General features: G+C 39.7%; 1 protein-coding gene and 1 long non-coding RNA gene across 2 annotated transcripts in view; both read right to left on the reverse strand.

Moving 5' to 3' along the window:
* Window positions 1–17,477, reverse strand: part of LOC114663150 (immunoglobulin lambda-1 light chain-like) — a 201,225-nt gene that overhangs the window by 165,579 nt on the left and 18,169 nt on the right. The gene's annotated exons all lie outside the window — the stretch shown is intronic.
* LOC127529924 (uncharacterized) lies at window positions 10,329–17,205 on the reverse strand. Its single transcript, XR_007936526.1, has 3 exons — window positions 16,671–17,205; window positions 16,270–16,385; window positions 10,329–10,784 (listed from the first exon to the last, which is right to left on the reverse strand). It is a non-coding gene; the product is annotated as an uncharacterized LOC127529924 (long non-coding RNA).

The following is a 17,477-nucleotide window of genomic DNA, read 5'->3' on the forward strand; positions in this document are numbered from 1 at the left end:
TGGCCCAGATGTTAGCATCTCTCTCTAATGTGTTGTGGATTGTGAGTTCAATTCTCCATCCATTTGTTTTTCTATGGGGTTTGCATATTCTCCCCATGTCTACATAGGTTTTTATGTGGTTAACGCACCACATCAGAGCTATACTGTATGCACCTTACAATAGTTGGCAGCTTTAAATTGGCCTGGGTTGAGTAATTGTGTGGTTGACACTGATATTATCATGGGTCTCTTGCAGTTATGTGGATTTTGCACATTCTCTCTTCATCGATGTTGGAGGTTTCTGGTTTCGTGCCACATCCATGGTGTGTCTAGGTGCACTGGCAGCTGTCACTGCCTTTGCATGACTGTGCATGGTTGGAATTGTGGCATAGACATCTGCACTCCTTTTGGACAAATCTGAAGTCATTAGTTCAGCATTTATTCATTAACTGTATGGAGTTTACATCTTCTCCTAGTATCTGTATGGATTTAGGCTAATTTCCACCTAAATCCCAAAGATGTGCAGTTAGTCTGAGTAAAACATTTTGTGGGTTAGCCAAGGCTTGCATAATGGGTTCAAATACTGCTATCTGCAGTTGCTTTGGAGAGTATGTTGTTTTGTGCTCCTAGATAACCAGGTGAGTGAACACTTTATGTTGACTGGAGACTCTAAATGGGCCCAATGTGGACATGAGATTGAGCATGCCAAGTGAAGGACTGGCACTTCTTTCAGTGCCACCAGACAGGCTTTGACTCTCACTGACTCTTAACTGGGTTAATCTGTTCCAGAACATGAATGGACAATTGCTGTAAAGGGTGGCATAGTGGTGTAATGGTTAACTCTCCTGCCTCCAGAGATATGAGATCAAACTTAATTCCTTTTATTGACTTTGTGAGCTTTGTTCACTTTTTTTGGTTCTGCGACTTCATGCAGTTCCTAAATGCACAAAGGCTAGATGTCCTGTGAAGGACCGGCATCTTATCCACCACTGGTTCCTACTTTTATATGAATGCTACTGGGTTGGTCTCCAGCTCTATGATACTCTAAAATTGGACAAAGAATGCTCAGGAAATGTGTACTGCAGTGTGGCATGGTAATGGAATGGGGGACACTGTTACTTAAAAGTTCCAGAGACCTGTGTTCAAATTTTAAACCATTTACTGTCTACGTGAAGAATATGCATTTTTCAGGACCTTTGACTTTGTCTGATTGATCAGTGACTCGAAACTGAGCCTGGCCTTGGTGCATGAGTGAGTGGCCCCTGCGATCGATTGGCTGCTCTCAGTTCTATTCTGCTTCCTGCCATGTCCCCCTTGCTGCCAGGTAAGGCTCTGCCAGCTTACGACCCGGAACTGAGTTAAACAATGTGACTATGCAGGCTCGGCTCCATGCTCCCATCTGCTGTTAGGGAGCCCTTGAACCCAACATCGTCGGTAATGTTACTGATGAGTTAGACAGTGAGGCAATAACAATGGAGCAAGGTGATGCAAAAAGTGCAAAAGTGCTTTTATTAAAATCAGCAAAAGCAAAAGTGTTCAAATAAATAGTGCAGTCAAACCAATAAATAATCCAATAAAAGACGATGAGGTTAAAACATTGCTGGAAGCAGTCCTTTAAAACAATTAAAAGCCCAGTGCTTCTTTTACACTAGCGTCTCACCTGCTTCTCCCGTTTGAGCCCTGCAGCAGACGAGACGCTCTCTCTGCAGCTGACCTTTCTCTCAATCACTTAGGTCTGGAGGCCTCCCGATCCTAGCTTCGGTCACGCTCTCATCCCAGACCGGGACTTAGCTTCTCTCCAATGGCCAGGACTCCCACACTGGAGATTATAAGCCTAAATCTCCCAACTCCCGCTGTCTTCCACGGCGAGTCACCTCCCTCGCTAGTTACTCCCACTCTTCTCCAAATGCTCAGCGGGAGTGACTACAATCAACTGCCCTAGGTGTTAGCTAAACACCTCGCTAGGGCCCACAGTCCAGCTGCACTCGAAGCATGCTCTCGCTCGTTCTCCTTCGCGTTCTCTCTTTCTCTCTCTCACTGGCTTTCTCCTTACTTCCTTCCAGCAACCTCCGTCTCCTTCTCTTTCCGTTCATTTTTCTTTTTCTTTCTTCCTTTCTAGCCTACTTGTGCTTCTATATATGCCGAGAGGGCATAGCAGCTGCAGCACATTAGCAGCACCAGGAACAATCACAGATGTGGGCAGTCTCTCACAAGTGCACCTAGGTGAGAAATGCCCACACCACAGATCACCCTGAGACCCGCTTCTGCCACAACCACCATGCCCCCTCGCTAAGCCGCAAGCGCTGCGATTATTTTAAAAACTGGCCTTTGCTGAGAGAGCTGTGGACCCACAACACCGCAAACAAGTTCAGAAAATAGATAATTGATGTTTCCTGGTTCTAGAGAGCCCACTTGAATTTGTGGCCCATTCCCACTCTATACTTTTTCTGTGTTTCTTGTTGGGATGCTCTGGATTCCTCCCAAAATCTCAAAGATGAGTGAGTCAGTCTAGTGGTGACCCTAAATGCGTTAGTGTGTCCTGTGATGGCATAGGCTACATTCACTCTTGAACGTTTTTACATTTTATTATTATACAACACTCAATCACAGTTAATTTAATTTGGCTTATATTTACAAATGTAAAACACAAAATAATTGATCAGATAAGTATTCACCCACATCACTACTTAGTAGATTCCACTTTGGCAGCCATGGCAGCTGAGTTTGTATGCCTAGGTTTCTATCAACTTTGAATATCTGGACTGTGCACTTTTCTTCTCAGTCTTATTTGAAAAACTATTCAACCTCTGTCAGTTTGCATGGAGATCATACTCAGAAAATCGCTATATAAATGTAATGAATTATTATTACTATTATCATGAGTGAACAGCCTTTTCAAGTCCAGAGGTGAATTCTTAATTGGATTCAGATCAGTACTCTAATTCAGCCACTCCAGGTCATTAAGATTTTTGTTTTTAAGTCATTGCTGTGAAGGTTTGACTTTACGTTTGGAGTTGTTGTCTTGCTGGAGAACAAACCTTATCCCCAGGTTCAGGTTTCTTGAAGACTGCATCAGGTTCTCCTCCAGTATTTTCCTGTATTTTTATGCATTCAATTTATCCTCATGATCATTCATGGATATGCTGCAGAGAAGCATTCCCACAGCCTGATGCTGCCACCATCAAGCCTCATGATGGGGATAGTGTGTTGTGCAGTGTAATATGGCGTTTACTCTGATGGCTAATGTCACAACATGACAAGACAGTTTACCGGCCCAAATAAGTGTGATTATCCACCGGACCAGGGATTGACACTCTCAGATAACACTTTCTTTCTTTCCTTTTCTGTGGGAAGTCCTGTCTGAAGGAACAAATGAACATGGACGCTGTGCTACAGGATTGCACCATTGTTGAGCAACCCATTGTAGTGAGATTTCTTTTGGCAGAGTGAGTGAAATCTGTTGAAAGTCACTGAAGGATGTTGGCTTCATATGGAAATGAAACCAGCATAAGTCAATGAAAATTTATGAATGGGTAGAAAGGTTTAAAATTGGAAAAACAAATATAAACAATGAAGCTCAGTCGTGTCAACCATCAACATCGCATGCACAACCTCACATCAATATGGCGAATGTCTTCAACTGAGAAGACCGATGGGTTACGCTGTCTGCTCTTGCCACACATTTGGATGTCAAATATGGATCTGCACCTGCCATAGTGCATGATGACCTGGGGTGCTGTAAAGTTTGTGCAAGATGGGTACCCAAACAGCTTACCGATCTGCACAAGCCAACATCCTTAGGTGAATTTCAGCAGATTTCTTTCCCTCTGCTTAAAGAAAGTCAAACTATGACATGTTGTTCAACAATGGTGCAATCCCGCAGCAGAGCGTCCATATTCATTTGATCTTGGCTTCAACTAGACTAATGGCAGAGTGTTGCGCTGTATGTGTTTGAACTACCCATAACCCATCACTAATATGTTGTACTGCACAAGCTTCTATCTGTTGCGATTACTGCATAATTTTCACACTGCCTTTATGTTTTGATTTATACTTGTAATAATACTGCGATGGACTGGCTCCCTGACCAGATGTTGTTCTTGCCTTGTGCCCTTTCATTTCTATCATAGGCTCCAGCTGCCCCTAATAATAATAATAATAATAATAATAATCCTCCTGTTTATGATATTTTTGCTCACTGATGATATTAATCTATGATATTTCTTTGTTCCCCTTATTTGTTCAATAACATTCTTTATTGTCCCTCATATTGTTGCTTTGATCGCTATGGTCTAACTTTTAATTTGCTACTTCAGTGGCTTCTGCCATGCTCATTATTTTCTCCACAGTCATTCTAATATTTCAGTTCTGCTATTATTATTAGAATACTGTATAGTGAAAGAAGCCTTGTCGTCTCACAAGTGGACACTTCATGGTGTCACTGAAAACACATATTTGACTTAATTTTTTCATTCATTTTCATATATACGTTTTGGCTATCATAAACCTTTTTCATGGTCTTTCCTTCACACTAAAAAGCTAAAATTTTGGTCACAAGTTCCAGATGACTTCAAAGCCATCCATGTGCCTTCTGGTAAACTCTAGATGAGGATTTTCCCTTGGCCACTCTCCCTTAAAACTGAGACTGGTGGATCATCTGTGTAACACTTGTTGTCTGGACAGTCTCTCTAATCTGAACTTCTGTAGCTTGTACCTCCTTCAGAATTCTCACAGGTCACTTGGTCTCCTACCTCACTATTTTTCTTCTTATATGATCTTTCAGTTCCTGCGAATGGCCTGCTCTAGTAGATTTACAGCTGTGCAATACTCTTTCCATTTCTTAATGATTGATTTAACTAGACTCCAAAGGGATATTCAGTGACTCGGATATTTTCTTGTCTCCATCCCCTGACTTGTTCTTTACAATCCCATTTTCAAAGAGTTACTTGGAGTGTTATTTTTGTCTATATTGTGTAGGTCACGCCACCATACTTACTCGACACAGGTTGAACATCCAGATCAGGAGCATTTAAACTACAATCAAGTGAAACCCCAGACAGGTGATCTCCATTGAAACTAATTCTGGGTTATTCTAAAAATAATTGGCTGCCCCAGTGACGATTTAGGGGTGACACATTAAAGGGATGGATACGTACTTACTGCATACAATCAGTTATTCTCATGTTTTACACATATAATTAATTTAGACCTCTGTGCAGAGATCTGCTTTCACTTTGACAGTAAAGTGTCTTTTCTGTTGACCAGTGTCAAAAAAGCTAGATTATATCCACCATGATTCAATGTTCTATAAAAATACAGTACAGAAACTTCCAAAGAGGCGAATACTTTTTATAAGCCCTGTAGATTAATAAAAATCACAGCTTTGCTGTAGAATACTTTTAGAATATTTGAAAAAGTCTTGTTTGACTTTTTCACTGTGTCAACCGTGGTTCAAGGCAGATGCCTCCAATTGCCCAGGCCCCAATGTCCAGAGGCAGGTTGTCAAGTTGAATGGCCAACCCAGAGTGTGTGTAGGGTGGAGTACTCTGAGAGTGGACTAATCTTCACTCCCCATTCCCACTGTATGGCACAAAGCAGACTCAGGGTTTGCTGTTCGTCAAAAAGGCCATCTGTATCAGCCCAAGAGATCATGAAAAAAGGAAGTGAGTACAACACCACACGCTTGACAGGATGTAACAGTAAAGTAACTTCCCAGAAATGGCAGAAATATCAGCTGCACCTTAGGTGTTGACTATTTTCATTCTCCCCTGTGGTGGATTGAATCAGTACTGCAGGCCTTGAAACCTGCTCAAAAAATTACAACTACATAGAGGAAAGGAAGAACATCCCTACCTGAGCACTCCTAAAGTTATTAGTCTTTACTCCAAAGCTTAAGATACTCACCCTACATTGACACCATCTGTCTCCAAAGCCTCACAAGCATATACTGTATATGGATGCTCAGCTCATCCTTACAGTCCAAGGCATTGTAGACAGACTGATCAACTCTCCCATTATTCATAGCAGATACCAAGGTGGCTCATCATGGTGTTACTCTTACTTTAGTTAATCCTCATCCCAGTATAAATACATCACCCAGTAAAGGGGACATGGATAAACTGTTTCTGTATTTCAGTAGGCACACGCACTCATCCATCATCATTTTAATGATACCCAAGTAGAGAAGGGTTGTCCGAGTGTTGTTGTTGATCAGGTGCAAACTTGAACACTTCTGTCAATGGACCTTACCAGCAGGATGATGCTTCATGTCATAAGTTGAGAAAGTCCTGCAAACATCCAAAAATGACAGTGAATTCATCTTAAATAAGGGCCCTTGCCTCAGGATTTCTTCTTCCTTAGTAATGTATGTCTCTGAAACAATTCTTTCTACAAAACCTCATGACAACTAGCAAACAATCAAAATAAGAAATTCAATGGTAAGCTTAAGTAAATCTGCTTGGTAAATTGGAAAATAGGACGCCTCTGTTTTGTGGCACATTCTTTGACCCCTCAGTGCTGCCATTACCTTGTTGCTGTGATGACCAAGCTATTTTTCTCTCTACCCATATTTTATCTCTCCCACACACTTCATTAACTTTTAATCTGAGTGTAGTTTTGTGCGTGTCAGCAGACCCTTCAATGCAGTGGCAGTCCATCCAAGCTTGGCTCCTTCCTTGTGTTCAGGCTCTGCCCTGCTGAACACCCCCTTAAATTTATTAGGATGTTACAGAAAATGAATGAATAAATTTAGAAAAAGACGAGTGCTACGTCAAGTCCCAGGGATGGTAACTGCTTAATTTTTCACACTGTTGAGATCACAAGTGCTTTTTTAAGTGGAAGAGAAATAAATTTGTTCATGTGAACATATTCAATGGTCAAGCCTCAGGACCACCATAATGCTGATACTGTACTTTGTACATGTGACATTATTACATTACTACTACTGTCTGCCTTAATGTTGCAGTGGACTGGCCTTCTGGTTCAGACTTGTGACTCACTTCATAGGGGTCGTGATAATGCCAGATGTTTAACAGCTTTTATGATCCAAGACTAAGGAGAGTTACAAGCTTGTGTTTTATTACAGCTATATACAGATATCTCTTTAGTTGTGATCTCTTTTACACCACATAGCAAACAAATATTGGCTCATTTGAGACAGTCTGCCAGGGCTCATGATCAGCATTTCAATACCAACATTTTGGGAAGTTTCCACTGTTTCAGGTTATGAAGACTTCTCCATCCAATCTGGCCAAGCCCATGCATCCAACTTAATCCAACTCCTATTCCAAACCACCCACCCACCAATCACTCAATTCATTTTCTAGTCATACAAGTCAGTTCAGAGACCTTCACTCCATTTGTGACAAACAAGTCTACAAAGGGAAGCACTTTGCATTTGCTTTTATTATTTCACTATTGCTACAAACAGACAGTTGAATAATTTACTTTAATCACTGGACATTTTTTAAATGTTTCAATACATCTGCATTTACTGCATCAACACTACATAAATGATATTTCAGGCCTACTAAAACAATTGCTAAGAAATCATTTCAAACAGTAAGACACTCAAGTTTGCCTTTTATTTTTAATGTGGTTGGCCTCAGATGTCCAGACAGGGCTATTCACTGCACTTGGAATACTGGACCTGCTAGGACGCCGAGGAGCTCAACCTGCCCTGTGACGCTGTGCAGACGTACACTTTGTCCGCCTTCCACTCTCTGCCTGTGATGCTCAGGTAGCTGCTAATGCTGTAGGTCTTGTCTGAGTTTTACACAGGGTCACTTGTCTGCACGTTGCTGGTCACTTCTGTGCCATCTGATGTCCACTTGAGGTCAGCGAGGGAGACTGACAGCTTATTGGCTATACAGACTAAGGTTACTGTATCGCTGTCTGCAAGATTTTCAGGTACCTGAGGGATGATGGTGACTGATGGTGGTGGCAGGTTGGCTTCTGGAAAAGAACAACAAAACACACATTGTTAGAGCACAGTGTATTGGACGTATTTCTAATTGTATATGTCAATGCGCGCATTTCTGAGAGCAGTCTCATAATTAAATGTAACAACATGATGTTTAAATTCACTTTACCTGTTTACATCCCCAGTTTCCTCCTATTATGGAAAAATTAGACAGAAGGCAAAAACAATTGAAGTGAATGGGGTGCCAGATAGTGCAAAACCTCACATTCAGTCACACTTTACGGTCAAAATGAGCTTTTAGCAGGTGGAAGGAAAATGGGGTACCAGGAAAAAACACATATGGATACAGTAAGAGCATGCAAACACCCCAGAAATGTGGACAAATGTGTAGCTGCATTAACCAACATGTTCCCCTAACATAGCTACTACTACAGAAGTGTCTGATTACCTCTTGATATTTTGAGGTTGTATCTTACTCATCCCAGTGCTTTGCCATCACTTTTCAAAACCTGTTTATTACATTTATCACATGTGAATGTGGTAGGACTATCTGAATAAACCTCATGCAAACCACAGGGAACAAGCTGGGGACTGAACCCATGTCCATGAATCAGAAGGGTGGTGCCACCCACAGCACCTCACAGCAGGACAATTTAGGGTGAATAAATGACCTGAGAAGATTCTTTGGACTTTGAAAGGAAATCCATGTGAGCACGGAGAGACAATGCAAACTCCATACTGGGTTCAAACATGTTTGATCCTTCATTTATGTCATCTAAAGTTTGTTTATACTATTGGGACACACACTATTAATATAATATAATATAATATAATATAATATAATATAATATAATATAATATAATATAATATAATATAATATAATATTGCTGGATATGCTCCTGCTCCCATAATTCAATAATTGGATTAAAAAACTAAAGGCTGTTCCCAAAATGTAAAGAAAAGAATGGTAAGGGATACAGAATTTGGCATGAAGGCTATTCAGCTAAACATTGTATCTTGTCCCTTCTTTTCTTTTCAGTGTGGTAAAATCTTTCATCTATTTTTCTTTATAGATGTAGGCTACCACAACTCATCACTAATTCTAAATGGATTAAATTAGATTCAGAAAGTTATACATGTATTATGTTGTAATATAATTTAATCTGTTTCCTGTCCGACCCTGTTGGGTGCACTCAGGCTCCATGACCCAATGATTATATTTAGCAAGATCTCAAAGATGTGAGTTGATAGACATAAAATAAAATAATGAATTGTAATGGACACAAGTGTCACTAGAATAAAATGATAAAAAAAACAAAGAAAAGACAAAAATCGCTCCACAGTGGATCCCAACAGTGTACTCCTTCCTTATGGGTGCAGCAAAGCAGTTAAGTAATGTAATTTAAAATGAATGATTAGAATATAACTCCATTTTAGGTCTTAAAGTCAAATTAAATGAACAAAATGAAATATGCCAAAAGTATTGTAAAATATAATGCAAAAGCAAATATCCATCCATCCCTCCATTTTCAAACCTGCTTATACTGAGCAGGTTCACAGAGCAAAAGCAAATAATTCAAAGAAAATATTATCCTACACAACCATTCATTTGTAAAGGGATTGATTTAAATATGAGACATCTTACCAGTTTTAGTCATACTTTTTTAACATTATAAATATTATCAGTCTTACTTAACTCTGCATTTCACAATTATATGTCATAAATAAACTTAATCATTTACACAAAACATAATAACCTGTATAGAGCTTCTGTCTATAATTTACCACTCAGTAATTTTTAAAGTTAAAAAATGTATAATTTAAAACTTAACTTCAAAAGTCATTTAGGGGTCTTCAAATTAAAATGTAAATATCACATTCCCTGTTGTTTGTGTGTATTGAATCAAGTTAGAGTACATCAAAAATTCTTTCATTTGTGTTTTTTAACTTAAAAATGTAGTTCTAAACATTTTTTCTACACAGTTCTCATTAATTTGGAATGTGTTACAAGTCATTTTTATTGCAGTTCTTTTGAAATGGCTAATAAACGATAGCCTCTCAGATTAATTAATGAATTCTGAATATTTTTAAAGGGCCCAGGTTTCACGAAGTGGCAGATAATACAATATGTTGAGTTTTTTGCTAACTACTCCATTCAGTGGCAGTCAGAAATTGAGTTTATGTTCAGAGAATTTTGCCCCTTACATACTTAAACAAATTGTCAATAGAAAATATAGAAAATCATATTATTCTTCACATGGCTTTGCTCACATACTTTATTTCAGTTTAAACTTACTTTTTGACATAAATATAAACCCTAATGGAACAAAAAGTCCTATGAAATTGAGCAAAACATTTTTAATGAACAATTACCTGAAATGATGAGTCTGGTGCCTTTGCCGAATACCACAGTGTCCAACTCACGACCACCACTGCACTAAAATCCACAGGTGCTGAGTGTTAATTTTTGAACACTTTCATCAGCCCTTGTTATTCAGCGGAGACTCAACACTCTGGAAGGCATCAGAATGCATGGTGTTGACTGGCATTTGACCATGGAGGTCAGTTCCACACTTTATTCCCAGCAGGAATCTTGTCCTAATTGCAGTGTCTCCTTCTGACATACCAAAGGCTCCAGTAGATGATTTCACCACTTTATCCTTCTGGTTTGATTCTACATTCAGACTCTTGAGTATGTTTTTGAGGTAATCTGTCTTAAATGGTCATTTTGAAGTTATGGGGGTGTACTATGCAGGGAGACAACAGTGAAATGCTGTAAAACTGTTAAATGAAACAAATTTTGAAGAACAAGTGGGCAGGCTTGGGCCAGATTTGGAGGAGATATGCTTGTTAGTCTTGCTGTATCTTTCCAAACACAATAATCTAAAAACAAAAACCAAAAAAAAAAAACAATGAAATGCAGTGAGGAGTGGAGAAACAACAACCTTGAAGCAGAAGTGTGACTAACAGAATGGAAACTTTGAGGAGGAACTGATATTTGACCATTCAGCCATTGATGAAAGACTGGCCAACTGTGTCTGTAGATTCATCTTTACAGCAGCACTTCTCGTAGATTCTGACTGTCTACTGGGTGTCAGAGCTTAACATCAACATGTACAGCACACCACATAAAAATATTCATCTGATTTATGGCCAAAGGTTGGAGAGACAAATGGCTGAAGACTACACACAAATGTCCCTCTACAACAGTACTTTCAAACACCACTCAGCTTCGAATTAAGCCTCCATTTACACACAACTGTCAAAAGTTACAAGGCTACAATCAAATTTCAGGATAGTAGGGCAGTGGTTAATGTTGGTGTCTCATAGATCTGTAATCCTATATTTGATTCAGGCATTGTCCATGTCCAATCTGCACGTTCTTCTTTTGTATGTATGCCTTCTTCTTTAAACATTCCCAAAAACAACCATGTTAGGTTAGCTGCTAACTCCACACCGGTGACTTGGATGGGTGAGAGGGCCCCATGAAAGACTGACATTCAGTCCAAACTGTTTCCTTCCTTAACAGCAGGAACAGGCTTCACGTCCCATTTTCCTGCAACCCTGAAGTGAATTTATCTGTTTCTAAAGTGTACTGTTAAATTATTTCATGGTATAATACAGTATAATAGCAGTATGGTGGTTTAATGTTGAGTGTTATTCACAACTTAAGGAGACCGGGATTAAATCAAGCCACTATCTATGTGGAGTGTGCACACTCTCCCCATGTCCATGTGGGGCTTTCCTAGATACATTTGGTTCCTCATACATCATAAAGATATTTGTGTTTGACAAATTAGCATTTCTTTACAGAATGTGAATATGAAACCTTTATCTTAATGCAGATACAATTCATGCATTAAGCCCAATGATATCAACCCAACCTTTTAACTCTGTGATGTAAAAAAAAAAAATACGGAAATGGATGAATGAACTAATTACTGTATATGATATAAGATAATTTTCAAAAGTAGTCAATGTATTCAGCAAAGTTTCACTTTTTGTTTGTGCCTGTGTGGTTTTCTGTCTATTTTACTTTCTATAACCTAAAAATATGCATACTTAATTAATAAGTAACAGTGGGCTTCAATGGAGTCTGTTTGTTTCTCCACATATAATATAATATAATATAATATAATATAATATAATATAATATAATATAATATAATATAATATAATATAATATAATATAAAAATGGACACTATAGGTCTGAATGTATTAGTTGGCTCCGGCCTTGTATTTTTCCTGCCAGGATAGTCTCCATTTCTCCATGATCCCCAGCTGGATTATTTGGACCTGATAATGGATGGAAGAATAAATAATGTAATTTATTGTAGGTGACATACTGAATTATGCTGCTGCCTTAAACACACGTTTCTCTCTACAGCAGTACTTACAAACTCCAATAAGCAGAGAGTTAAACTCCATTGATACATGACCCACAAAAGCTGTAAGAATTCAGTTCCAGTTTCCTCCTACATCCTAAAGCTCTGCAGATTGTCTTAAACAAGTAAAAGGGAAGGTGAGCGTGTGTGTGTGTGTGTGTGTGTGTGTCTGTGTCTGTGCGTGTCCTCCATGATCAACAGACTTCTCATCGTAGGTTGGTTTCTGCCTTGATAACACTAAACTAAGATATATTAACATCAACACATGGTGTAACGTTCAAGGTATTTTCTTTTACTTAATTGAAAGTTGACTTGTTCAGTTACCACATTTTTTATCTGTTAAATGTATTTGCAGCAATAAGTTATATTCAAAAATAACAGAAATAACAGATTATAACTACATCCTTTAGCAGACTACATTAAATACATGCTTTTTAGCTATATAACATAAATACAGAGAACATGTTTGTTCACTCTGTGCTTACAGAACCACACTTATATAATTTATTTTCTCTTACACTCTTTTTCTAGATAAGTGACTTTTTGGATCTTTTATGTTTAACTTACCCCAAGTGCCAGATAAAAAATGACTTGGTGTAGCTTGTGCACATGAGCCTCTCCCTCTGTGTCACATTACATGACTTTTAGTCAAAAGGAATGTCAATCTTGATGACTGCAGTTGCTCCTCTCATCACCTGAGGATGGAGAGAATAGCAGAGGAGTGGAGGAACACTGTGATTATAAGCATTTATAAGGAGAAGGGTGATATTCAGGATTGAGGAAACTATAGAGTGATAAAGCTGATGCCATACACAATGAAAGCTTGAGAAAGAGTTACTAAAAGAAGGCTCAGGGAAGAGACCACCACAGGGGAGGAGCAGTTTGGTTTTATGCCAGGGAGAAGAGCAATTGATGCAATCAATTTGCATTGAGACAACTCATAGAGAAGCATCGGGAAAAACAGAAAGGCTTGCAGTTGGTGTTTGATATGGAGAACGGTTTTGATAGCATACCACATCAAGAGGTCTGGAAGTGAATGAGAGAGAAAGCACTACCAGAGAAGTACGTGAGGATTGTCCAGGATATGTATGAGGGAGTGAGGACTCAGGTTAAAAGCAAGGTCTCAGTTAGAGAAGGTTTGCACCAGGGATCTTCTTGAAGTCCTTGCCTCTTTGATCAGATTATGGATGTGCTGAATTATGGGATAAAAGACCAATCCCCCTGGTTCATGCTTTTTGCTGATGACATTGTGTTTTGTAACACCAGAAAAAAGAAAGTGAAAAGAAATTTGGAAGAATGTAAAAGGGCTTTGGAAGATAGAGGACTGAAGATGAAGATGAAGAAGACAGAATATATGAGATTTAATGATAATCAGGATTCAGAAGTTAGCCTGCAGTGAGAGCTATGAAAAAGAGTGGATAAATTTAAATATCTATTTAGTGGTGGCCTGAGATAGAAAATCAGATGCAGAGATAACCCGCAGAGTGCAGCGTGGATAAATCAATTGGAAGAAGGTATCAGGAGTATTGTGTGACCATACAATTAAGGTAAATGTTAAAGGTAAGGATTTTAAGACAGTGGTAAGACTAGCAATGATGTACAGTATGGAGCTGAGACATGGGCAGTAAAGGGAGCACAGGAGAAGAAGATGAATGTAGTAGAAATGAAAATGTTGAAACGGATGTGTGGAGTTACAAAAAAGGACAGAATAAGACAATCAAAGGTACAACAAAAGTGGGAGAGAAATCTAAAAAAGTACAGGGAAGTAGAGTGAAGTGGTATGGACATGTGATGCAGACAGACAATGAATATGTGGGCAAAAGAGTGATGGGAATGGAAGTACAGGGGTAGAGAAGGTGATGGACATCAGAATGGAGGTTGACAGATAAAGTAAAAGAAGATCTGAAGCGAAAGGGCTTGACTGGGGAGGAGCTGTATGGAAAAAGTTCACCTAGCCCATTGACCCCAAATAGAAGTGGGAAATATTGAAGAGGAAGAAGAAAAAGATAAAAATCTTTAAAATTTCAAAAAGCCCTTTCATGAATGCTACATTTTGCAATTGCCAAATTGCCTGAAAACTAATATTAAGCTGTGATGGACTGGCACCCTGACCAGGGTTTGTTCCTGCCTTGCACCCTATGCTAGCTAGGAGTGGCTCCAGCCGCCTTGTGATACTGTTCAGGACTAAGTGGGTTAGAAATTAACATGACCACTACAATTAAGTGTTAGTATTGGAAAACTGCATGTGAAACAAAACCTATCTGTTTCAATTGTCCAGAAGAAAGAGGGTTTGTGTTTCGGATTGGCCAAATGCAAGTCCTGACCTATCTGACAGAGTACTGTAAGGAGAAGTGGGCAGAATCCTTGTAGACAGATATCAAGCTATTGATCTAAAGAGTTCACATATTTTAGGACACATGAAATCTGAGGATTTTGTTTCTCTAACAACTTCAGTTAAGTAATCAAGAACAAAATATGACTTTGTTATTGTTTGTGTCCTATATTTGGAATGTCTTTATTATGCATTGGGTTTCAGATAAAGGTTTTGTAGGTGTATTTAATATTTCTAACAGAAGTAAAGACCATCCCTGCGGTGTTCACATACTCTCCAGCAGCACTGTATCAATATATGGATGGGTGAATGGATGGAAATCAGCAAAATGTATCAGCAAGCTCAGTATGGTGAATGCACACTGACAGAGCTCCATGCTGAATGAACGTTTTACAGTATGTACTGAATAGGGTATGTGGGAAGTTGTTTCTTGGCAGAATGCGTCTAATTCTGACAGTCTACACACTTAAATGAAGGCAAACACAAATTATTTTTCCTGAACACTTAGGCTTCATTGCTTTTACAAGAAAATCACAACAGGCATCATAAATCCCTCTCATGCCACCATCTGTCACTGCCGGCAATCCACAGCCTGCCTGTGGTGTAGTGAGTGTTATTAATTATTAACTGATAATCAAGTCTGTTTTTGGCTTTTGATGGAAGAGAAGCCATTGCCATAATCTTTAGTTACACTTCAAGAGTGATAAAAACATAAAATATGCTGAGGAATACTGCTTGGGATGTGCTTAAGCCAACTTAAAAAGTTACTGCCATCTTTATGTGTGTTACAGTCTAGTATTAACATTTCTGCTGGACTCATAAACACAACAGCAGGCTGCATCAGGACCTTTTGGTTGCTGGCCTCAGGAAAAAACACAAAAAAAAGAATTAGATACGAGTATGTATATATATATATAGGACGCCTCCACGCTGGAAAGACCTGTGGAGGGAGCATATCCAGAGCATTACTGGGTTATAGCGGTGCCTTGGACTCCCACAGGGCTCCATGGGAGTTGGAGTTGGATACAGCCCTTTTGGGCAGCTCTTCTGTCATACCCAGAAGTGCTGCCAGAAATGTGTCAATGAGCACCTGGAGCACTTCCCAAACTGGGACAGGAGAGGGCAGCCACTTTGGTTGGTGTCAGGGCCACGGGAACAGAGCTTGGATGCTCAACCCAGCTGCGGCCCGTGCCTGAACATTTCCTAAACTTTGGACTGCAGCACTTCCGCCACACCAGGAAGTGCTGCCGGGAGAAAATCCAGGCACACCCGAAGTGCTTCCATGTGCCCATGCAGCACTTCCACCACGCAGGAAGTGCTGCAGAAAGGTCACCAACGAGCGCCTGGAGCACATCCGGGTGCAACATAAAAGGGGCCACCTCACTACATTTGGAGAGCCGGAGTCGGGAGTCAGAGCTTGCGAGTGTAGGAGTGAGGGTGGTAAAGAAGAAGAAGAAGAACAAAGAGGGAAAAGAACTGAGCAATAGTGCTCTGGGTGATTGTGCACGGTACAGCAAAAGAAGATTAAAAATAAACATGTGTTTTGGGACTTTTGTGTGTCCTGTGTCTGTCTGGGTCCAGGCTAATTCCATAGTTATATATATATTGTGGAATTAGCCTGGACCAGTGAAAGGTATGACAGATTTGTACCTTACATGTCAAGCAAAGCATCAGGTAGCAGGGGAGACCCACTACTGTGCATAGTGACTTCTGACCTTATGTTCAGTCCTGCCCATCAAAGAAAGGAGTGGAAAGCAAATAGGCAGCTGGAGAAAATAAAAGTGAGACAGCCTGTCAGAGCCAAGCACTTATGCACATGTAAATCACACCATCTGTATAATGGGACATGCCCATCTGGACTGGGTATGAATTGGCTTCAGTGCAATTTAAAATATCTCACCCATCAATCCATCCATCCATCCATCTATTTTCTAAGTCACTTATCTAGTTCAGGGTTGTGGGGAGGTGGTGTTGATCCCAATGGCATATGGAACTAAAACTAAGAACCAAATTTAGGTGTAGCATTATTTCTCTCCACACTTCTGCCCTACCTGCCTTCCAATGGTCTGTCAAGCCCTTGGCGTTGGCTACCTCCCAACTTCAGGTCCTTGTAGAGTGTGACTGGGCCATGCCAGACTGCCTGTCTTCTCCAGTAGTCATTTGAGGCTAATTCACAGCACCCTCTAGTGGCCTGGGGACCATTAAAAAAGGAGATAAATCTGTGACTGCCAGTCCTTTCTTCACGCCCTGTAAAAAGAAGTCTGAGCTCAAGAAATTGAAGGTGCATACATGTGAGTCTCAAATGTGAGTGCTCCTAAACAGATTAAGTAGAAATGTGTGTCAGTTGAATTAATGAATCTAAATCAGTAGCTTACAGTAGGAATGAGTGTATATGTGCTTGAGTATGAACAGCAATTGACAACTATTCCATTTGAAGCTGGTTCCTGCTGGGATAGATTCTACGTCACTGTGACTTTAACTGGTTTGAAAGAGCTTACAAATGGAAGGATAGATGGGCCTTTTATCAAAATAGATTTTTTAACAAAACAACTCATAGCGGACCTGCCGTCTCACATTTACATATGCAAAAAAAGTAACAGTCTCTGAATCACATAAAGATCTCCTCTCAGGGGACAGATAAATCAATGCTCAGTCTTGAAAAGTGACCCCCAGCATTGAGTTCTCTTAGTCAACATTCAGGAAGAAATTTGGGTTTAGATTCACTTCATGAACACTTGGTCTTCAGTCTTTTCCTGGAAGTAAGCAGTGATCTTGGAAGATAAGTCTGCTGAGTGACATGAATACCTCACATGCCAGCAGCTGTCACCCAGAAGAGTCACAGCTGAGATCTGCTGAGC

The sequence above is a fragment of the Erpetoichthys calabaricus genome, chromosome 12, assembly GCF_900747795.2.
Source record: "Erpetoichthys calabaricus chromosome 12, fErpCal1.3, whole genome shotgun sequence".
NCBI classification, from domain to species: Eukaryota; Metazoa; Chordata; class Cladistia; order Polypteriformes; family Polypteridae; genus Erpetoichthys; species Erpetoichthys calabaricus.